Source organism: Pinus tabuliformis, chromosome 3_2 (genome assembly GCF_031772625.1).
Source record: "Pinus tabuliformis cultivar Carrire ecotype Pingquan chromosome 3_2, CPIR1, whole genome shotgun sequence".
Lineage (NCBI taxonomy): Eukaryota > Viridiplantae > Streptophyta > Pinopsida > Pinales > Pinaceae > Pinus > Pinus tabuliformis.
The window spans coordinates 924,567,021-924,592,474 of NC_142302.1; positions in this window are offsets into that span (position 1 = coordinate 924,567,021).

The following is a 25,454-nucleotide window of genomic DNA, read 5'->3' on the forward strand; positions in this document are numbered from 1 at the left end:
ATTTTCTTGTTCTCTATCTTAATTTTTTTTTTTTTTTAGTGGGGTTTTTATTGTTTTGCGTTTTTAAATTAGAAAGTCGATAGTTTGAATTTTAGATAATCTACATATTTAGACATCCTTAATTAATTTTTCAATCCACATGAAATAATTGTTTCTAAAAAACAACATTTTTTAATAATGGACATAAAAAATAACCATTTTTAACATAAATATAACAAAAAACCTAAACGTTTTGATAATTTTTTGCTAGAATTAACATGTCAAAATCACAATTTTTATACAAAAATATTAACTAAAAATGGTCAAATAATAGTTTTTTTTTATGAATTTCATGTCAAAAAATAATAATAAACCTATGGCTAAAATAGGTGCAAAAGCAAGGTGGGATTCAAAAAGTATAAAGTCAAGGGTCTCTCTCTTAGCAACCAAGAAGATATTTGTTGTAAATTTCATATTTGTAAAGATTCAATTATCAATTCAAAGTTCAAAGTTTACATTTTAAATTTCATTAATTTAATTTATTTCCTTGATTGGAAATATTTTATAAATTAAAACTTAATAATTATTAAATGGAATTGGGGTCTCCATTCATGAGGCTCCTATAGTAAAGTTAAATTTATTTATTACCTTTTCTTAATAAGTAATTAAGGAAAGTTCCAAACTTGACAACATCTAGATCACATAGCATATCGCATCATTTTTCATCTTTATTATTATTCTATATGCTATAGCCTTAAAGCATTTCCTTTATGGTATACTTATTAGTAAAATATATTCTATGAAATTAGAAACATTCTCAAAACTCTCATTTAATTAAAAATGGTTAACCACATTTTTATTATTTATACAAAGACCATAGTGTGAAATGGGAAATGCTTTTCACTAATGAATAAGTGCAGTAAACACCACTAGTAGCACTAAACTCAAATCGACGTCTCGTGGACAGTTGAGTTCCATTGTAAATTCGTTACGCACCAAAGCTTATCACGCTCGGCTGGAAAACCTTTTCTCTCCAAAACGAACAAGATAGAATTATTTTAAAAAATAAAAGAATAAAATAGAATAGAATACTCAATATAAAAAGTACAAGTATAAATTTATTTTAATTAGATTCCAAACAATCACCTAATAAAAACAACAACATATATGTTCTTCCAATCAAATGAATATAAAAGTTTTTAGTTTTAATGAAATTTCTTCTCCATCATAGTGATAGTTTAAAATATATATTATGAAAGTGCATAGCTTCCTCTCAAAACAGACACTCATGTAATTGAAAATGGGCAACCACTTGTTATTTATTTATTTAAATAGAAAGAGAATGCTCCGTCACAACATAACATTTGATGCTCTCTCATGGCATCTTGGGCGGTATGTTACTGCAGCAAATACCACCATTAGCTGCAAGTTCACATCGAGGTGTGTCTGCTGGACAGTCCGGATCCAAATTGCAGTGCGCATTCGTATTACAATGGTAGTCTAACACACCCGTCGCTGTCACACCCTCACCGCCTGCAAAAATCATGAAATTAAATGTTATTACGAATAATTTAACGTTTATACATTAAATGACACACTTATAGTAAGTAAATCAAAGGAAGAAGATGAATGTTACCATGGGCAGCGAAAATCAAGAAAATGACGGCAAGGAAGCCCAATAACATTTTGACATTCATGGACACACCCATGAGTTTTCCCATTTCTCTCCACACACACAATGCACACAACAGAGAAGAGACAACAAAGACAAAACAGTGTCTCCGGATTATAGTTTGACTCGACTCGACTCCTCAATGAAAAGTGGCACTGCTTATTACCTATTTATAACATTCTTGCTAAGTTACTCGCGATTCGCCGTAAAATCAGCCATTTCATCATATGATTGATAACCAGTGCCGTGCTGTCACTGCAAAAACATTCATTTCATTCAAAAATATTTCTGGTAGAATTTGTAAATTCTGTCATTTCTCGGAATTTCTCTTAAATTTCGCTGAAATTCTGGAAAATCTTGGCAGAAAAAATGTTTCCCTCTGAAATTTCGCTGAAATTCTCGAATTTCTGGGCTGAAAACACGTTTCACTGATATACTTTGACGACTACAAGTTTCTGGTTCTTGGACGACTATAGCTTATTCTAGGAGTTTGAATAACCTACACACTTCAGTGAAATATCTAACTTAAATAAATGAGATGTATTAATATTTTAATTTATTTGGTAATGCCTTCTTCCAAATCGTTTATGTTAAGATGAGGTGAGATCGTAATATTGGTAATTGTAACACTGATTCATTTTACAATTATCTTGAGTTCCTAATGTAACAGGATGTTTCAAAGTGTATGGTTCATATACATTTTACAATTATCTTGACTTTTCAATTATGGCGCAACGCCACCCCGGGCCGCCCCGCCCCGCACGACCGGCGGGGGGTCGATTCCTGGAATCGACCCGCCGTCGGTCGGGCGGGGCGGGGCAGCCCGTGGGTGGCGCTGCGGGCGCACAGCGCCACCCCCGGGTCGCCCCGCCCCGCAGCGCCACCCCCGGGCCGCCCCGCCCCGCCCGACCGGCGGCGGGTCGATTCCCAGAATCGACCAAGAGATACTCTTATCAAATTAATATTCTCAACACCTTCCAATATCGCTCGAGAGTTCCGTTTCCGTTGATATAATGCTCGTTAACTAGACGTTGACAATCTGTAATCAATTGATTCAACAGATTTTTCATCTCTCTTTCGCTAAGGATTCTAGTATAGTCGGGAATGACCTCTAGTCTCTGTAGCCTTAGTGTTGAGCTTGTGTTGTGGAGTATGTATTGTTGCATCTGTTGCCTCAGTTCAGACTGGGGAATTGCATGTCTAATATCGAAGGGCTGGCGGGTGAATGGGTCGCCGGCTTCATCGTGCTTCGCATCCCAAATATTCTCCAATGTCCTACGGTTGTAAACATTCTGAGCACGGTCTTCAGGAAGCGGTAAACGAATTGGATCATAAGCAAATTCTCCAAACAATGCATCAACATACTCTTCTGGAAATTCGCTATCACTTTTAGAATCCATTACGAAGTTCGCAGTATCCATTCTATTAATCGAATGCGAAATCTTTGCCGGGTGTATTTTACTTTTGACTTTCACTTATATACGACGTTGTACAATGTTGTTGTGTGGCCTGTTCTAGAGGAGTCGGCTAGCACAAGCTATCACTTGATAGACACTCAAGTGAATAAAAACCAATAATTTTTAAAAATCACTTCTCTCTTACCCAAAGAGCAAGCCAACCACTTCTCATTTTTAGTAGGGTTATTAAAAAAGGCATATTTTTTTATTAATTGGGAGATGTAAATGAAATTACGGCAATGTTGTTACTCAAATTAAATTATAGCATAACTCAAAATTTTGATTAAAAAACAAGTTTATAATTTACATTTTACAAAAGGATATTCATAAGCCAATTTAAGAGTGATTAAACTAAGTACTTATAATTTTCATTTATTTTTTACAAAAGGGTAATCATAAACAAATCTAAGAGTGATTAGAGGAGGTATATATAATTTTGTATGGAGAGAAAAATGTATTATATATATAATTTTCAAACTTGTGAGAGAAGAGTGATATTGATTTTTGTTTGTATATTAAATATTTTTTTAATTATTATATTTAAATTGAGTATGTGGTATTTTCGAGAAGATATATCAAATTGTTATATAATAAGAACCTTGAATTTAAAAAGTGTAGAAATTTTGGAAATATATTAAAAGAAAAATAAGGTACAAGCATCATGAATATGAATATAGAGCCATAATTTCAATGTTTAACATATTAAGGATGACTTTTCAACTACAAAGACTTGTTTAACATATTAAGGATGATGTTTAACATATCAAATTAATGAATTTATGAGTTATTCTCATGTGGGTAAATTAACACATGGAAATAACTTAGGAAAACTAGTTCCTAATATGTAAAGTGGGTTTTAGTGTGTAAAACTCATACTCATGATGTATTTGAGTGGACCTAATTAATTGTGGCAAGGCCATCACATTTTTTATGTCATAACAAAACCTATCATGGAACTGTGGGATATGTGGCACTAGGGAAATGGTTTTCTCTCACATAACGTTTATTGAGCACGAAATCCAAGGGCTTGGGTATTAAAGGAATTTCTTCCTAAGAACATAGAGCATGGATGAGGACCTACACTATGAAATAATATCTTCTAATGGCTACTTACTCTAAGACTATGATATGGTTTTCATTCTAAAGTTTAGTATATTGGGAAATGGGCTCCTCATCGAGAACTTGATTTGAGACCAAATTATAGGGCTTAAGCCTAAAGGTAAAACTTTTATAGTTCATAGGCTATACATGGGGCCCTAGACCATAAAAATAGGTTCTCTAATTGGATTTAATATAATACAAGCTTTATTATGAGGCTTGACACCTTAGTGAAAGGGTATTATTTCTCGAAACATGTTTTATAGACAAACACTATTGGTTAGTTCCATTACTAAACTACCTCTATTGGAACTATGTCATGACCCCCTCTTCCAAAATGTGTTTTGGATTGGAAAGGAGTTGTTGTGAAAGAATGATCCATGAATGGGGACATATACCATGAGAGAAGGCATCTATATGGAACCTCTACCATGGGAGTAGGATACATGCATGTAATTAAGGTCTAGTATAGAGAAAAAAAGAGTCTCATTTCCCAAGAAATATTATGGGGATAGAATCTCAGGCGTTAAGACGACAGAGATTCTGAAAAGGTTGTTACCAGAAGGAACAGTGTTGACATGGGAGTCTGCTGAAACCAGTCGTAGATCTAGAAGACTTTTGAAACCTGGAATCTTGGGCATGCATGTGGACTTAGATGGGGCACTAGTTGATGAAAGAGAAGAATACGGAACATCTTTGTCAGCATCCAGTCACTCATCTGAAGATGTGAATTCTGATGGTGTGCAAGAAAATATGAGTGATTTTGAATAATTGTTTAAGACAGTTTATATAACTGATGTATGCATCGTATCTTCAAGTAAAATTAATGTTTTCCATATTTTGTTAAATGAGAAGTTATGAAGCATTTTTATGTTGTTGGATTATGTCTTAAGTATGATAAATTTTATTGTTTAAATATCTACAATGCAATATCAAATTAGAGATATAATGTCTGTTTTATTCAGTGTACAAATAAAGACTTTTGAATTCATTCAGTGATATAATTTGTTCATAATGTCATGTTTTTTTAGTTTTATAGTTGAAAAAAAATCAATTTCTTTTGTATCTAGCATGTTGTGGTTGAAAACATGTTAAATTTATACTTAGGAAAGAAAAATGATATTCTACCAGAAACATTAATGTGTTTTTTCCTTAAAATTTAACTTTGTTTGAGACATAAAAAATTGGTTTTATTAGCATTTTTTAAAAAGTATAAAAATTGACCCTAAAAAAAAAATCATTATTCCAGTATCAACACTTTCGTTCTAAATCCATATTTTGCAGGAAAACTTTGTAGAAAATTTCCTAGTCACTGCCATTTTTAAAACAGCCGCAAAATTGACACCTAAAAAAAAAAACATCGTTCCAGTATACACACTTTTCGTTTTGAGCACTGTTTTTGTGGTTTTTTTGGGGTTTTTGGGCCAGAGTTCCCGTTTTGAGTTTATAGTTCCCATTTCAAAGTTTACATTGTTAACACTAAACAGTGAAATTGTACCTTATACAGTACTTTCCCCAATTGGCCCTCGTGGCCCTTTAAACTTGCATGGAGAATTTCGAGGTGAAGATGACCTCAATTGGTTCTGAAACCTCTGCCATTAGACTTAGAAGGTCGAAAATAGTAGACATAGGCTTTTGAATCACCAAAAATGGATGAACCTAGCCCCCAAACAGCTCAAGCACTGAAATGGCCCCAGTGGCCCTCAAAGCTTCCCTGAAGCTAAACAGTGAGAAGAATATCTCAAAAGGAAAAAATAACTGTAGAAATAGATTCAAAATGCTGAAAACATTCAAGAATGACCTTCGTTACACATTCACTGGCTGCACAATTCCCAATGCAGCTCCCAAACTGATTTGGCCCTAGTGGCTCCTGGAACTTCCACGAAGCAAAAACACCTGTAAATGACCTCAGATGGCTGTAAAACCTATCCCAATGGCTTCAGAAGGTTGAAGAGACCCAAAATCAAAAAAATAAATTGTCCAAAACGGACTTTCCTAGCCAAAGTTATGGCCATTTACTCCCAACTGCTCGCTGCCCCTACAAAAACTCCAGATAACTTTAGTTGGGGCCACCGCCCAAATTTGGTGCTCCGCCAAATTTTCTGCCATGAAAACTAGCAGTTAACTCCATTTTTAGCACGCATGTGACTGGGATAAGTGGCTGGAGGTTTGCATCAGATTCCGTGTTGGCGGTTAAGTCCTGGCGCCTGGTTCTTGGCATGAGGTCACGTGGTATGGGGGCTGGCCCATAGGGGCTAGCTCCCTTCGGTGCCCACCAAAAGGAATTATAAAATTTATCAAAAGTTTGTTCCACTCACATAACAAGACTTGCCCATGTGGTGGAATGGTAAAACGTTTGGTTGTTGAATGAGAGGTCATGGGATCGAATCTCACTGCCAACAAAATTTTGTAATATGTGCCCATACATGATGACATCACTCTGGCCACATGGCGGCCTCCGGGATTGCCACGTGGCAATATGTGATTGGCTGTCCAAAAAGGAATATTCCTTGGAATATTATATGGAATATTTTTTTTTTAATTATTTTTTTTAAAATTCAAAAATTAAGGGTTATTGGGAAATTTTGTTTTTGGCATAACTTTCTCATACAACGACCGTTTTTCGAACCGTTTGCGGCGCCGGAATCAAGAAGACGAGATCTATCCAGTAATTTAGGTTCAAACTAGTTCTGATCACTTTCATTTTTGACCATTTTACGACACTTGGTCCTGAGCTCCTGATCACTGCCTCCACTACACAATACCTGCTGAGAATGAATGAGAATGGCTAATCCAAACTCCTATTTACCTTGTGAAAATCACCCACACTGTAAATCACGTGATCACAAGCTATATTTCACTTGGTATTGGCCCACACTAGACAGAGATCATTGGCATAACTCAATCCCATGCATGTGCACAATCTCATGCACAACTGATAGCAATCTCAACCTCTAACACCTATCTCCACTGAACTGTACATGCACTGAGTTAACTGATGTATTATTCAGTTGCATTATGAGTTAATAATTAGTGAATTAATTAATAACTAATTCACACAACTCATCACTTATTCTATTGATCAGTTAGACTAAATACACCTAGTTCAACAAAGTCAAACTGAACACAACTCCATTAACTGCTCATCCAACTCCACAGAACTCAACCACATGAGTTCTAACTGATGTCCTGCATGCAATAGCTCAACTGACTCATAAAGAAAGCATATTTCCTTCTGACAGCTGCATGTGCCACATCTGTAGCTCAAACTGAAGTGCTCCAAGAGAATAAGATAAAGTTTATAGTTTAAATATTATTATGAGACAATAATATTTGACTTTTCTATTTTCGACTAGCAGTCTAAAAATAGACTCTGATCACTCCTGTTGTGATCACTCCCACTTTGATCACTCCCGCTGTGATCCAAAAATAGACTTTGCGCCATAATTTGCCTGCGAGCCCACTTAGTGAAGGCGACTCCTTTCCACTAAGCTCCATCATATTGTTGCATTCTCAAAAAGCATTTCTGTTTCACACTTTTCAACACTCCCTCTCAACAAGAAAGGCTTCCTCTCAAACCCGATCCTGTAACTCTAGAATGTTCTGCATGCAACACATCTACCCGGTCCACTTTGCTCCAACAACACTTGGAACAATAACACTCCCAATGTAGAAATTTTGAATAATATGACACATATTCACAAAGATTATCCTGATTATACACTTATAAGCAGAACATGCATAATACATAACCTCCTCTACCTTGATCATCAATTTACAGAAGCAGAAACATTCACAGGCACACATAGAAGCATCAATCACACATATCAACACAATATTTTCCCAGGGAAAGCATCTCGCTAAAAACCCCAACTATCTGTATATTATATTGAATGATAACATGTAACAATACATAGTACAAATACTCCTCACAAGTATCTAGCACTATCTCCACCTGTTACAAACAATACAACTCAGATCTGATCTCCAAATCTCCTCCGCTGCTTGCCTGCCTCCACTGCACAATACCTGCTGAGAATGAATGAGAATGGTTTACCAAACTCGTATTTAACCTCCAAAGAATCACTCACACTGGGAAAGACGTGAGCAGAGGCTATAATACTTGGTATTGGCCAATTCATTGGCATACTCAATCCCTTTGATTGTGCAAATCATCATGCACAACTATAGTCACAACTGATAGCAATCTGATCCTCTAACACCTGTCCCTGTTGAACTGAACATGCACTGACATGCAACTGAGTTAACTGATGTATTCTATAGTTGCATTATGAGTTAATAATTAGTTTAACAACTCATCATTAGTCTATTTTCAGTTAGACTAATTACAACTATTTTAACCAAGTCAAACTGAACACAACTCCATCAACTCTACAATCAACTCCACCAAACTCAACTGATTGAGTTCTAACTGAAGTCATGCATGCAACAACTCAACTGATCCACAAAGAAAATGTACTTCCTTCTGACAGCTACATGTGCCACATCTATAGCTCAAACTGAACTGCTCTAAGAGAATAAGATCAAGTTTATAGTCCAAATATTATTGTGAGACAATAATATTTGACTTTTCTGTTTTTGACAACCAGTCTAAAAATAGACTTTGATCACTCATACTGTGATCATCCCTGCTGGGATCAAAAATAGAACTTGCACCATAATTTTCCTGCGGACCCACTTAGTGAAGGCGACTCCTTTCCACTAAGCTCCATCATCTTATTGCATTCTCAACAAGCATTTCTTGTTGCACACTTTTCAACACTCCCTCTCAACAAGAAAGGCTTCCTCTCAAACCCGATCCTGTAACTCTAGAATGTTCTCCATGCAACACATCTAGCCGGTCCACTTGCTCTGTCATCAAAGTCTAATTGTTATTGCCTCTATCGACTGAAAACTCTACATCTTTGTGCTCTTCAGTATCTGACTGCTCTAGCCTCTGTCACTTTGATCTCTGACTGCATCTGTGTTGCTGCTAGTTCTATCTCCCAACATTACATCCGCACTGCACCTCCCAACTGACCTCCCTGTTGGGCTTGAAACACCCTCTGATGCTGAAGCTCTACCTGCTGCTAACAAGTTCTCCCTCTCTGACATCTGCGCTACTGCAACATCTCCATGCATCTCACACCATTGCACACCTCTCTGTGCCACCTAGCATTGTGCAAAACACTTGTGCCTCTTTCATTGTTGCAGCCTGCTAGCTATGCGCTGTCCAGGGATTCCCTGCACTGTCGCTCTCTCTGCCACTCCATCCGCATCTGTCTCTACCCAATCAGTCAGTTCCTGCTACTGCACATCGGGGCTCCCGTAGCAAGGTCTCATCCAAGAGATTGGGTACCTCAAGGATCATGCCCCTCCTCCTTGGGACGATCAATCCACATCACCCCACCTCCTACCTGGATGTATGGCTGCATGCGATCCCTCAGCCCACCTGGCTCGAAGTTTCCCCTTACAGGAGGTCTCTGGATGAGTAGATGTCTCTACTCGATCTCCTCTCAGCTTCCCCTATTGTGGCTCCTCCACAACCTCCTGAAGCTGCTGCACCAATCGTGGCTCCTCCACAATCGTCTGAGACTTCTTCTGGCTCTGCATGTTGAGAGGTAATATACGCTCCCTCTCAACCACCAAGTCTCTATCAGTTTCCTCGCTGCTCAAGGCTTTGCATGCATCTTGAACCTCAAGAGCATACAGGTTCTTGACCCGTGATCCAATCTGCTTCACCTGTCTAGTGATGATGTGTCTAAGGAAAACATTTCCCTTACTGAAGACTACACCATAGCCTCTGTCTTCTAGCATCGTGATCGACACCAAGTTTCTCTTCAGTCCTGGTACATACTTGACATCGGTCAAGGTAAGGCGATCTCCATGCTCCCTTTGAAAAATAACCGTGCCTACACCCGAGACACTATACTTCTCATCATTACCCATCCCTATGAGTATCTGGAGATCTTTCTCCTCCAAAGTACTAAACAAACTTTTGTCACCGGTCATGTGGAAAGAAGCTCCACTGTCAAGAAACCAACCACTTCCCATCATGGATGAAACCATGCATGCGAAGTGTGTGAAGTCCAACTCAAACTGTGAAGCAAGTGAGGCTGCCTCACCTTCAGATCCTTCCCCGAATCCCTTCTTGGACTTCTTCTTTGGGAAATTAGTAGCATAATGGCCCAACTCATGACAACGAAAGCATCTCACTTTCGCCTTGTCAACCTTCTTCCCATCATTGGAAGAATTGGATTCGGAAAGAGAAACCTTCCCCTTCCCCTTCTTCGCCTTACTCGCTAAGGCACAATTCTCCTCATCCTGCATGGATGAAGAACCGTCTCTGGTGCTCCGTCTGATCTCCTCTTGCACAAGATCCAACCAAAGTCTCTCCCATCCTGGCAATTTCTCCCGACCATTGATAGAGTCCTGATAGGAATGCCAACTCTTGGGAAGGCCAAGGATTGCTAGACTCACCATATCCTCATCATCGATAGTAACCCCCACACTTCCTAGCTCATCTCGACACTGAGTGAACTTCGTGAGATACTTGGGCATACTGTCACCATTCTCGCATTTGATGTTTCTGAGTTTATCCTTGAGCACCATTCCACCAGCTCAAAACTCAACCGCTTCTAATCTAAAATTTGTGAGAACAAAGTTTTTCTTGTACAGAGATCGACTGTATGGGCATTCACCGGATATCTCACCTTCCAAAAGAAGGATGAATCCAGAAGCTACCTGGCCTGATTACAGACTCTGCCTGAAGAAATAAAATGTAAACACTTTCTGAATAATAGATCTGATGATCAATCCCGCTTTGATATCCTATAGAACTTTTTCTACAAATCAACCAGCTCCGATACCATGTAGAAATTTTGAATAATATGACACATATTTACAGAGATTATCTTGATTATACACTTATAAGCGGAACATGCATAATACATAACCTCCTCTACCTTGATCATCAATTTACAGAAGCAGAAACATTCACAGGTGCACATAGAAGCATAAATCACACATATCAACACAGTATTTTCCCGGGGAAAGCATCTCGCTAAAAACCCCAACTATCTGTATATTATATTGATTGAGAACATGTAAAAATACATAGTACAAATACTCCTCACAAGTATCCAACACTATCTCCACCTGTTACACACAATACAACTCAGATCTGATCTCCAAATCTCCTTCGCTGCTTGCCTGCCTCCACTGCACAATACCTACTGAGAATGAATGAGAATGGTTTACCAAACTCATATTTAACCTCCAAAGAATCACTCACACTGGGAAAGACGTGAGCAGAGGCTATAATACTTGGTATTGGCCAATTCATTGGCATACTAAATCCCTTTGATTGTGCAAATCATCATGCACAACTATAGTCACAACTAATAGCAATCTGATCCTCTAACACCTGTCCCTGTTGAACTGAACATGCATTGACATGCAACTGAGTTAAATGATGTATTTTATAGTTTCATTATGAGTTAATAATTATTTTAACAACTCATAATTAGTCTATTTGCAGTTAGACTAATTAAAACTAGTTTAACCAAGTCAAACTGAACACAACTCCATCAACTCTACAATCAACTCCACCAAACTCAACTGATTGAGTTCTAACTAAAGTCATGCATGCAAAAACTCAACTGATCCAAAAAGAAAGCGTACTTCCTTCTGATAGCTGCATGCGCCACATCTTTAGGTCAAACTGAAGTGCTCCAAGAGAATAAGATCAAGTTTATAGTCCAAATATTATTATGAGACAATAATATTTGACTTTTCTATTTTTGACATCCAATCTAAAAATAGACTTTGATCACTCATACTGTGATCACTCATATTGTGATCATCCCTGCTGGGATAAAAAATAGAACTTGCGCCATAATTTTCCTGCGGGCCCACTTAGTGAAGGCGACTCCTTTCCACTAAGCTCCATCATCTTGTTGCATTCTCAACAAGAATTTCTAGTTGCACACTTTTCAACACCAAACTAACCACTCTATTGGTCTAGGAACATACTTTGATGCTGAAGCTCTACCTGCCGCTGACAAGTGCTCCCTCTCTGACATCTGCGCTACTACAACATCTCCATGCATCTTGCACCATTGCACACCTCTCTGTGCCACCTATCACTATGCAAAACACTTGCGCCTCTCGCATTGCTGCAGCCTACATGCTATGCGCTGTCCTGGGATTCCCTGCACTGTCACTCTCTCTGCCGCTCCATCCGCATCTGTCTCTACCCAATCAATCAGTTCCTACTACTCCACATCGGGGCTCCCATAGCAAGGTCTCATCCAAGAGGTTAGGTACCTCAAGGATCCTGCCCCACCTCCTTGGGACGATCAATCCACATCACCCCACCTCCTACCTGGAGGTATGGCTGCATGTGATCCCTCAGCCCACTTGGCTCGAAGTTTCCCCCTACTGGAGGTCTCTGCATGAGTAGATTTCTCTACTCGATCTCCTCTCAGCTTCCCTTGTTGTGGCTACTCCACAACCTCCTGAAGCTGCTCCACCAATTGTGGCTCCTCCACAATTGTCTGAGACTTCTTCTGGCTCTGCATGTTGAGAGGTAATATACCCTCCCTCTCAACCACCAAGTCTCCATCAGTTGCCTCGCTGCTCAAGGCTTTGCATGCATCTTGAACCTCAAGAGCATACAGGTTCTTGACCCGTGAACCAATCTGCTTCACCTGTCTAGTGATGATGTGTCTAAGGAAAACATTTCCCTTACTGAAGACTACATCATAGCCTCTGTCTTCCAGCATCGCGATCGACACCAAGTTTCTCTTCAGTCCTGGTACATACTTGACATCGGTCAAGGTAAGCCGAGCTCCATGCTCCCTCTAAAAAATAACCGTGCCTACACCCGAGACACTATACTTCTCATCATTACCCATCCCTATGAGTATCTGGAGATCTTTCTCCTCCAAAGTACTGGACAAACTCTTGTCACCGGTCATGTGGAAAGAAGCTCCACTATCAAGAAACCAACTATTTCCCACCATGGACGAAACCATGCATGCGAAGAGTGTGAAATCCAACTCAAACTGTGAAGCAAGTGAGGCTGCCTCACCTTTAGATCCTTCTCCGAATCCCTTCTTGCACTTCTTCTTTGGGAAATTAGTAGCATAATGGCCCAACTCATGACAACAAAAGCATCTCACCTTCGACTTGTCAACCTTCTTCCCATCATTCACCGGATATCTCACCTTCCAAAAGACGGATGAATCCAGAGGCTACCTGGCCCGATGACAGACTCTGCCTGAAGAAATAAAATGTAAACACTTTTTGAATAATAGATCTGATGATCAATACAACACTGATATCATGTAGAACTTCTTCTACAAATCAACTCGCTCTGATACCATGTAGAAATTTTGAATAATAAACACATATTCAACAGAGATTATCCTGATTATACACTATTGCGGAAAACATGCATAATACATAACCTCCTCTACGTTGATCATCAATTTACAGAAGCAGAAACAATAACATGCGCACATAGAAGCATCAATCACACATATCAACACATTATTTTCTCGGGGAAAGCATCTCGCTAAAAACCCCAACTATCTGTATATTATATTGATTGAGAACATGTAACAAACATAGTACAATACTCCTCACAAGTACTCAGTACTATCTCCACCTGTTACACACAATATAGCTCAGATCTGATCTCCAAATCTCCTCCGTTGCTTGCCTGCCTCCACTGCACAATACCTGCTGAGAATGAATGATAATGGCTGATCCAAACTCCTATTTACCTTGTGAAAATCACCCACACTGTAAATCACGTGAGCACAAGCTATATTTCACTTGGTATTGGCCCACACTACGCAGAGATCATTGGCATAACTCAATCCCATGCATGTGCACAATCTCATGCACAACTGATAGAAATCTCAACCTCTAACACTTGTCTCCACTGAACTGTACATGCACTGAGTTAACTAATGTATTCTTCAGTTGCATTATGAGTTAATAATTAGTGAATTAATTAATAACTAATTCACACAACTCATCACTTAGTCTATTGATCAGTTAGACTAAATACACCTAGTTCAACTAAGTCAAACTGTACACAACTCCATTGACCGCTCATCCAACTCCACAGAACTCAGCCACATGAGTTCTAACTAATGTCATGCATGCAATAGCTCAACTGACTCATAAAGAAAGTGTATTTCCTTTTGACAGCTACATGTGCCACATCTGTAGCTCAAACTGAAGTGCTCCAAGAGAATAAGATAAAGTTTATAGTCTAAATATTATTATGAGACAATAATATTTGACTTTTCTATTTTTGACTAGTAGTCTAAAAATAGACTCTGATCACTCCTGCTGTGATCCAAAAATAGACTTTGCGCCATAATTTTCCTGCGGGCCCACTTAGTGAAGGTGACTCCTTTCTACTAAGCTCCATCATCTCGTTGCATTCTCAACAAGCATTTCTTGTTGCACACTTTTCAACAAGGTGGCCAGTCTGAGTTTTGTAACAACCAAACCAAGGACAAAGGGATTGATATCAAAACCATTTCCCATCCTGAACTCAAAGTGATTGCATTTACTGTCACCAGACTCTGCGGAAGCACAACACTACATATGGCCACTGGATCCCAAATGCAAATGGCAGTAGACTACTTTCGAGGCACCGTCTTCAACTGGTGTGAAGCTGTGTTGGCTAATGTAGAAGACCAACTGACTAGAGAAAAGAACGAACAACTGAAAAACTTTGGATATGGTTTCTTAGTTGTGAGCTTTGGTCTAAAGAGGGTCCCAATGTTGGTCCCATAACATCTTTCCATTGAAGCTGGACTTCCCTGAGAGCCCAAGCTGATGCGTTGGGTTGCAGTTATGGCCCGTCATCCTGAGGAGGGTTCAGAGGTTGTTCGATTTCCTCCTGAGTATTTTCATTGGTTGGAGAACCAATTTTTTGCGATTCAGGATTTTCCTTATGCTGGAATGGATTATCGTGGTGACGCAGACATGGCTCTTCCACCAAGAGAGCAATGGGATGACTCAGGTAAAATCATTTTCAAAATTTTCTAATTTATTTATTTATTTTTGTTTTTAAATCATCCCAAAATTGATAGTAAAAAGTTTCAAATGCAGATGTAGGTCCACGACGACAAGCCACTCTCCGGCCCTATGAGAGGAAACAGCCAGTTGTAGCAGCACCAGCCCCACGGGACAAATCTATAGACACCCTGGCTGAATTGGAAAACCATCTAGAGCATTTGACTGCAGACATTCCAGAGACTAGCATAGATGACATTCCTCTTAGGCTACAACGTTATGTGATTGGGGTCCTAGGGCCTTTCAGGAGGTTCCTTTGTAGGGTGGCCCGTACAGTGGTTTCTTATTGTGATCATCACCAGTGATAGGATGATCGCCTATTGTAGACTCATATGACATTTTTGTACTATCATTTTTGCCGATCATAAGGTGTTTTTCAACCTATGATCGAAGACGATGTATATTTGACACACTTCTATGCTATGCTATGTCACTATTACCGCCTATCTTGTAAAACATGTTATGGAATGTTTTTAAATTTACTTGTTTTATTATTGCAAATGTCTACTTAACATTTGAGAAGCAATTGCATCTACTAATGTATTTAAATATCTTGGAATATGTTGATATTCAATATAGTCAAATTCATGTTCCAAGAGATGAACTCTCAAAAATAATCTCAATAACACTAGATTTCTAATGGCATAAACTCTATTAACCTGCAATACAACGAGTTCAGAATCTAACCTCACAATCAAACTCCGAATCCCAAATGAGATGGATTTAGATAATAACTCAATCACTGCACTATACTCTGCAATGTTGTTCATTGTTTGACCGAGGCTTACCCCATGCATATATACCAACTCATCAGAGGGCAAATAGATAACCCAAGCTGCGAAAGAAATGTTCCATGTATTACGACAAGCACCATTAGCAAAACTAATGTATGTTTGAAGAGACGTCGACATATGCAATATCAAGAGTAAAATCAAGATAAGCAGGAATAATGACAAAAACACTCTCTAAACTAAGCACACTTTTCTAATCTAAAACACACTAGCTAGAAAGAAAACTAACCTAACTAAAATCTCCACACCCAGATTTAAGCATAATATCTCTTCAGGTAAAGACCATTTCTGGGCTTACCTAAAGAGACTCCGTCAAATTCTACCAATTCATAGGCCCCTTTTGCCAGCTTTCTCTTAACAACATAAGGACCATGCCACATGGGTACGAATTTTCCAGCGCCCAATTTATCATTTGCTTGATCGTACAGTAAGACTAGGTCTCCTTCCAAAAAATTACAAGGTGTAACATTTCGATCATACTGAGCTTTAATACGTTTGGCATGAGTTTCGATTGCTAGTGCAGCATCACATCGATTCTCATCTAGCTGAGCCAAGTACAACAAACGTTTCTCCTCTTTGGAAGTGGCTGGAAGTAATTCTATGGCCATTTGCAATGACGAGATTTCACATTCAATGGGTAACACAGCTTCCAAACTGTAAACTAGTTGGAAAGGAGTGAAACCAGTTGATGTTTTTACTGAGGTTTGATACACCCAAAGCACTAAAAATAACATGTTATGACAATTCGACCTATGAATCCCAATGATTCGTCGAATCATAATGGCTAGAACTTTGTTGATGGCTTCAACCAGACCATTAGCCTGTTGGTAATATGGAGTAGAACTATCGTGACGCAGGCCAAGTTGACGTGTTAGTTCAGTCATCATAATGTTTCGAAAATGACACCCATGATCAGTGATAATCACTTGTGGAACACAGAACCTAGCAATTATATGATTGAAAATGAAAGTCGCAGTAGTTTTGTCGTCTGCCGAAAATGTAGGCATCGCCTCGGCCCACTTGGTAAAATAATCTACCGCAAGGATGATATACGCATGCCCCCTAGCTGAGTGAGGGTTACATGTAATAAAATCGATACCCCATTTCGCAAAAGGACCGACAACAATTATAGGGTGGAGAGGAGCAGGTGGATCATGCATCTTTCGATAAAAAAATTTGGCAGTTTTGGCATTTTAGGACCGCGCCAATAAAATCTTTAAACAAAGATGGCCAGAAATAGACAACACGCAATATATTTTGGGCTTTGGCAAACCCAGACATATGACTGCCACATGCTCCAGAGTGACAGTCATTTAGAACCAATTCAGCTTCCTCATGAATTAAACAACGTCGAAAAACAGAGTCTGCCCGACGACGATAAAGTGTATCTCCAATGATTTTATATTGTTGGGATTGGAATCATATTTTCCGACGCTGAGATCTTGAAATTTCAAGCCGAAAGGATTGGGTTTGGAGATAAACGATGATATCTCCATACCATGGATCAAGAGTGCTGATTAGAAACAAGGATTCATCCGCAATGGGCTCTTCTGCCACAGTTTCAGTATCAGCACGCGGGAAGTCACACATCAACTCCGCAAAAACTAAAGATTTCTTTGACTTAGATTTTTCAAACTCCAAGTCAAATTCCTGCAGGATTACAATCCATTTGGAATACTTGCCCCCTAGCAATTGTTTTGTCAAAATATAGATCATAGGGTTACAGTCAGAAATTACAGTAGTTTTGCGAAGTAAAATGTAATGACGAAATCGTTGGACAGCTTGAACAGCTGCCAAGGCCAATTTCTCCACATGTGAATATTTTAGCTCAGTTGGATTCAAAGTTCGACTAAGGTAATAAATCACATGTTCAGTACCGAATTCATCTTCCTGAACTAACACCATTCCGATGGTGGAATGAGAGGCGGCGAGATATAAGAAGTAGTCCTGGTTGTAGTTGGGAGGATGCAATAACGGTGCATGGGTCAACGCGTGTTTTAGTGCATCAAAATATTTGTCAGCTATCTCATCCCAAAAGAATGGAGTATTCTGTTTCAACAACCTGGTAAAACCCTTTGTGATCTCGGCGTAGTTAGGAATGAATCGACGTAAAAAGTTTTCTTTCCCTTGCAAACTTTGGAGTTGGCGAAGAGTCGAAGGAGGAGGCAATTTGACAATAGCTTAAACCTTCGAGGGATTGCAATGAATGTTGTCTTTTTAAACAACAAATCCCAGTAACCGACTCGTTTCTATACAGAAAACACACTTGTGTGGATTCAACCTAATTTAATAATGCCTACATCTCCTAGAGATTGCTCGTAAATGAATGAGATGATCGGCTCTACGTAATGAATGAGCAGGTAAATCATTGAGATAGGGTTGCACAATGTGCTTGATGTCATGAAACGCGTAAGACATGGCTCTTTGAAAAGTTGCACTTGCGTTCTTTAGCCCAAAAGGTAATATGCAATAAGCAAACGTTCCCCATGGACAAATGAAAGTCGTTTTTGGTTGATCAGCAGGTAGAATATTGATTTGATTATAACCGAAAAAACCATCCATAAAGGAGAATGTTTCACTGCCAGCACAATCATAAATTATTTGATCGATATAGGGTTGGATAATTGCCTTTTGGACAGGCTCGATTAATATCCCTATAATCGATACGTATTCTTATTGTTCCTTGCTTTTTATTAACATGAACGATATTCGATACCCAATCCGTTAAGGGAATTGGATAAATGAAACCCGGTTTAAGTAATTTTTCAACTTCTGCTTTAATAGCAGCAACTTTCCGCGGGTGGATCTGACGCAAACGTTGCCAGATGGGTTTAGCATCCAGGTAAGTTTTGATTTCATGAATAAAAATTGTAGGATCAATTCCTGGAATTTCCTCATATGACTAGGCAAACACGTCGCCGAATTCTTGAAATAGAGCCTTATATGTTTGAAGTTAATTTTCCATACAAGAGGCACCTATATGAATGTTTTCAACAATTCCAGGTTTAACCGAAATGTTAATAAGAACTATAAGAGAAATATTTCCCAAATTTAATTCAGAATCAGGATTTTGCAATGGATTCTGAGGTTCCTTGACATAATCAGCCGTAAAAATAGATGAAAAATCATTTTCAAAATGATCAATCTCAGGTAAGAACAAAGATCTATGATGAAGATCTTCCCATGGTAAATCATCAACAAACAAGATTTCACGGATCTGCTCATCAGTATGAACAAGTTCGGAAAAAGTTGTTGAGTCTGAGTTTGATGTTGAAAGTGATTCTTCATGGACCACATTCATTAAGTCAATTTCGGTTGAAGAAGGGTCGGAAAATGATTGTACAGCCTGATATGCAATTTGATAAGGACTCAAAGGTATAGCATCACCAAATGAATCCATCTCAGATTCGGAAGGTCCGATCCAAGGATCATCATAAACAATAGTGTCTGATGAAATCATATGAATGGTTGCAGTAGAAGGCGATACTTTACCCTGCTTGTCTTACAAGTCTGCATGGTTTCATGCAAAACTAACCTACGAATGTAAACAAGTAAACAAAACAATAAAGAAAAGAACATAAGAAAATGTGAAAGCAAAGCAAGTAAGAAAAGAAGGCAAGCAAACAAACAAACAAAAAGCAAGAAAGAAAACATGCATGCAAGCAAACCAGACAAAAGAAAACACCACTCCTACTCCTACGCTAACGATGCATGGGTCTGCTCACATGAAGTGATATTTCCATTGCAACCACCAGCACATTGGTTAACCCATGTTGGTGAAGGCATGGTTTGCTAAAAGCACAATCAAGCGAACCAACAAACATGAAATATATAACAATGAAGACCAACACACTTCGAGCTTAAACGTGTCCACAGAAAAGAAAAGAGTGAAAGCGCAAGACAAGCACTCTGTGGACTTACCATGGTGTTGTGATACACTACGTGCAAATGATAAGCATATGAACTCTCTTGACAATGACAAGAAAGAAAACATGAGAAAAAGAGACAACTTACACGTTGCATGATCTATTTTTGTATGATTAGTTCCACTGTGCTAATAAAAATTACAGATTTATAAATATGTGCATGCTTATTGCTCCTTGTGTTGAAGTTTCATTAGTTGTTTATGCATATAATCAGGTAAATTTCCTTAAGTTTTAAAAGTGACATTCATGAGGAAAATAGCTTCAAAAATAAATACTGAACAACAAACATGTACAGTGCAGTAAACCATCAAAGAGACACATTAACACATTGTTTTGATGAAGGAGTTCACCCTCATGGGCTACATCTCTTTGGTCCAGTTTCCATGGCTTGGGCCTCTATATTAGCTCAATGTGGAAAAAATGTTATTTACAATTCTCTATGGCTCCTAATACCTGCAGTAATGTGTTCAAAATTCCCGAATTTGCCAAAAATGACTATGATATCTATGAAAACTTACTCTGGCTAATCTGGGCATGACCTCCTTCTTTGGTGGCCCTAGGCCTCTCTGAACTTCCCTTTGGAAAAATCACATGTAGAAGTATTCTATTGCATCCGCAACCTATATCAATGAGTTCAGAATTTCCAAATTAGCCAAGAACACCTCTTTTTGAGCTACATTTGGTCGAAAATTTCTCAAGATATGCTTCATTCAATGATTCCCTAGGAGACCCTGCTAAAACTGGAGAAGACTCTAGTTAGCACCGCCAAAATTGGCAATTCCTCCGAATTTGGCGCACCTTCAAAACTCCTGCCAACCTTAAAAATGGATTAATTAAATTTAAATGGGATTAGTGGCACTAAGCACGCTTATCTGTTGCGCTGGCCCTTGGTTTTAGTGTGTGGTCGTATGGAGAGGGGTTTGGCTCATAGGGCTCGCTCCCTCTGGTCTGCTATCGACATTAAATATAATATCATTACCACCGTTTTCAAGGTTTGTCGCTTGGTCCAACAATAAAGCAATGGAGTTGGGAGGGGGAGGTCACAGGTTCGACCCGCCCTCCACTCGTCCCTTAATATATTTTTCCTCCATATATAAATATTATGCCATTCAAATATTTCATGGACTTTGGTATATAGTAAGGACTTTTTCCATACGATAATCTTTGTGCCATACAAATAATTCAATTCCTTTGGATTTAATGCGGATTTGTATAGTTTGGAATTAGTAATATATATATATATATATATATATATATATATATATATATATATATATATATATAATAAATTTCTGCATAATATTCACCATAAACCTATAATTCCACCTTGGAGGATATTGGGAAATTTCAACTTTACACAACAAAACTGGTGAATCCTGAAGTAACACTTGTCACAACCTCATTCGGCAAAAATTGAAGAATATTGATGGCTATACTGCCATGTCATTATTCTATCATGTTCTGCAATTTTTTTAGTTGTTTAAGAAAACGAATAGCAGGCCTTTTCTCCTTCAGCCAGACTCAGCTTTCAGTGAAACACATTGCATTACGATCATCTTGACGAGATGGATGTATTTCTTTAGGTTTCGAGCCAATATGATAACTTTTATTTTTGAGATAAATACTGAGCACCTGATCATTCCTCCCCAGTAGAAGCCTTTTGGACCCCAAAAGATACTATCATCTAACAAGTAGATGAGGGTACAACCCCCTCACCTTTCCAAGCTTGATCCAATTTTCTTTTGATGAATTTTTTTCCTTGAGCTCCTATCTAAGGAAATCAAATTTCACTTGCCTTGAGGACCCCATTCTTCTATCACAGATGGCATCTTGTTGAAACTGATTCAAAAATTTTGTAGGAATGCATTTAGAATGTGAAATCCAAACTTTCTCTCCTTGTTCAACAACTTGAAGCCTCTTTTTTCAAAATTGACACCAGCTTGCACTGTCGACTTGAAACCTATGATTGACATAATACTTGTACTTGTCTTTTCCCTTTTCAAGCTGATCTGGCACTGTTTGTTGCACAATTTTCAGTCATTCATAGAAACTCATGGTTTTGTCCATGTTGCCATCAAAAGAAACATCCTTCTTACCCAGATGACATAACAAAATATAATGCAAATGGATGACAAATTTCACTACTTGGTTTACATGACTCAAGCCTGATTGTACATCTTGAAAGTATGAAACTTTTTAAACATAACTTTCATGTAAAACATAATGACGCCTGAATACAATAGTTACATAACCAATAGGCCTAAAAAACATAGCAATGAACTTGCTGCTTATACCTCTTTTGTACCTTCGAACCAGGTGAAAATTTTGACAAGTTTCCATCCAATGAAAGTGCATGGATCACTACAACTTAATCTTTACACCATGGAAATCCTCTGAATGAAATAAGATGGTGAAGTTGCTTGCAAAAACCTGATATGATTGTACAGCCTGATATGCAATTTGATAAGGACTCAAAGGTATAGCATCACCAAATGAATCCATCTCAGATTCGGAAGGTACGATCCAAGGATCATCATAAACAATAGTGTCTGATGAAATCATATGAATGGTTGCAGTAGAAGGCGATACTTTACCCTGCTTGTCTTACAAGTCTGCATGGTTTCATGCAAAACTAACCTACGAATGTAAACAAGTAAACAAAACAATAAAGAAAAGAACATAAGAAAATGTGAAAGCAAAGCAAGTAAGAAAAGAAGGCAAGCAAACAAACAAACAAAAAGCAAGAAAGAAAACATGCATGCAAGCAAACCAGACAAAAGAAAACACCACTCCTACTCCTACGCTAACGATGCATGGGTCTGCTCACATGAAGTGATATTTCCATTGCAACCACCAGCACATTGGTTAACCCATGTTGGTGAAGGCATGGTTTGCTAAAAGCACAATCAAGCGAACCAACAAACATGAAATATATAACAATGAAGACCAACACACTTCGAGCTTAAACGTGTCCACAGAAAAGAAAAGAGTGAAAGCGCAAGACAAGCACTCTGTGGACTTACCATGGTGTTGTGATACACTACGTGCAAATGATAAGCATATGAACTCTCTTGACAATGACAAGAAAGAAAACATGAGAAAAAGAGACAACTTACACGTTGCATGATCTGTTTTTGTATGATTAGTTCCACTGTGCTAATAAAAATTACAGATTTATAAATATGTGCATGCTTATTGCTCCTTGTGTTGAAGTTTCATTAGTTGTTTATGCATATAATCAGGTAAATTTCCTTAAGTTTTAAAAGTGACATTCATGAGGAAAATAGCTTCAAAAATAAATACTGAACAACAAACATGTACAGTGCAGTAAACCATCAAAGAGACACATTAACACATTGTTTTGATGAAGGAGTTCACCCTCATGGGCTACATCTCTTTGGTCCAGTTTCCATGGCTTGGGCCTCTATATTAGCTCAATGTGGAAAAAATGTTATTTACAATTCTCTATGGCTCCTAATACCTGCAGTAATGTGTTTAAAATTCCCGAATTTGCCAAAAATGACTATGATATCTATGAAAACTTACTCTGGCTAATCTGGGCATGACCTCCTTCTTTGGTGGCCCTAGGCCTCTCTGAACTTCCCTTTGGAAAAATCACATGTAGAAGTATTCTATTGCATCCGCAACCTATATCAATGAGTTCAGAATGTCCAAATTAGCCAAGAACACCTCTTTTTGAGCTACATTTGGTCGAAAATTTCTCAAGATATGCTTCATTCAATGATTCCCTAGGAGACCCTGCTAAAACTGGAGAAGACTCTAGTTAGCACCGCCAAAATTGGCAATTCCTCCGAATTTGGCGCACCTTCAAAACTCCTGCCAACCTTAAAAATGGATTAATTAAATTTAAATGGGATTAGTGGCACTAAGCACGCTTATCTGTTGCGCTGGCCCTTGGTTTTAGTGTGTGGTCGTATGGAGAGGGGTTTGGCTCATAGGGCTCGCTCCCTCTGGTTTGCTATCGACATTAAATATAATATCATTACCACCGTTTTCAAGGTTTGTCGCTTGGTCCAACAATAAAGCAATGGAGTTGGGAGTGGGAGGTCACAGGTTCGACCCGCCCTCCACTCGTCCCTTAATATATTTTTCCTCCATATATAAATATTATGCCATTCAAATATTTCATGGACTTTGGTATATAGTAAGGACTTTTTCCATACGATAATCTTTGTGCCATACAAATAATTCAATTCCTTTGGATTTAATGCGGATTTGTATAGTTTGGAATTAGTAATATATATATATATATATATATATATATATAATAAATTTCTGCATAATATTCACCATAAACCTATAATTCCACCTTGGAGGATATTGGGAAATTTCAACTTTACACAACAAAACTGGTGAATCCTGAAGTAACACTTGTCACAACCTCATTCGGCAAAAATTGAAGAATATTGATGGCTATACTGCCATGTCATTATTCTATCATGTTCTGCAATTTTTTTAGTTGTTTAAGAAAACGAATAGCAGGCCTTTTCTCCTTCAGCCAGACTCAGCTTTCAGTGAAACACATTGCATTACGATCATCTTGACGAGATGGATGTATTTCTTTAGGTTTCGAGCCAATATGATAACTTTTATTTTTGAGATAAATACTGAGCACCTGATCATTCCTCCCCAGTAGAAGCCTTTTGGACCCCAAAAGATACTATCATCTAACAAGTAGATGAGGGTACAACCCCCTCACCTTTCCAAGCTTGATCCAATTTTCTTTTGATGAATTTTTTTCCTTGAGCTCCTATCTAAGGAAATCAAATTTCACTTGCCTTGAGGACCCCATTCTTCTATCACAGATGGCATCTTGTTGAAACTGATTCAAAAATTTTGTAGGAATGCATTTAGAATGTGAAATCCAAACTTTCTCTCCTTGTTCAACAACTTGAAGCCTCTTTTTCAAAATTGACACCAACTTGCACTGTCGACTTGAAACCTATGATTGACATAATACTTGTACTTGTCTTTTCCCTTTTCAAGCTGATCTGGCACTGTTTGTTGCACAATTTTCAGTCATTCATAGAAACTCATGGTTTTGTCCATGTTGCCATCAAAAGAAACATCCTTCTTACCCAGATGACATAACAAAATATAATGCAAATGGATGACAAATTTCACTACTTGGTTTACATGACTCAAGCCTGATTGTACATCTTGAAAGTATGAAACTTTTTAAACATAACTTTCATGTAAAACATAATGACGCCTGAATACAATAGTTACATAACCAATAGGCCTAAAAAACATAGCAATGAACTTGCTGCTTATACCTCTTTTGTACCTTCGAACCAGGTGAAAATTTTGACAAGTTTCCATCCAATGAAAGTGCATGGATCACTACAACTTAATCTTTACACCATGGAAATCCTCTGAATGAAATAAGATGGTGAAGTTGCTTGCA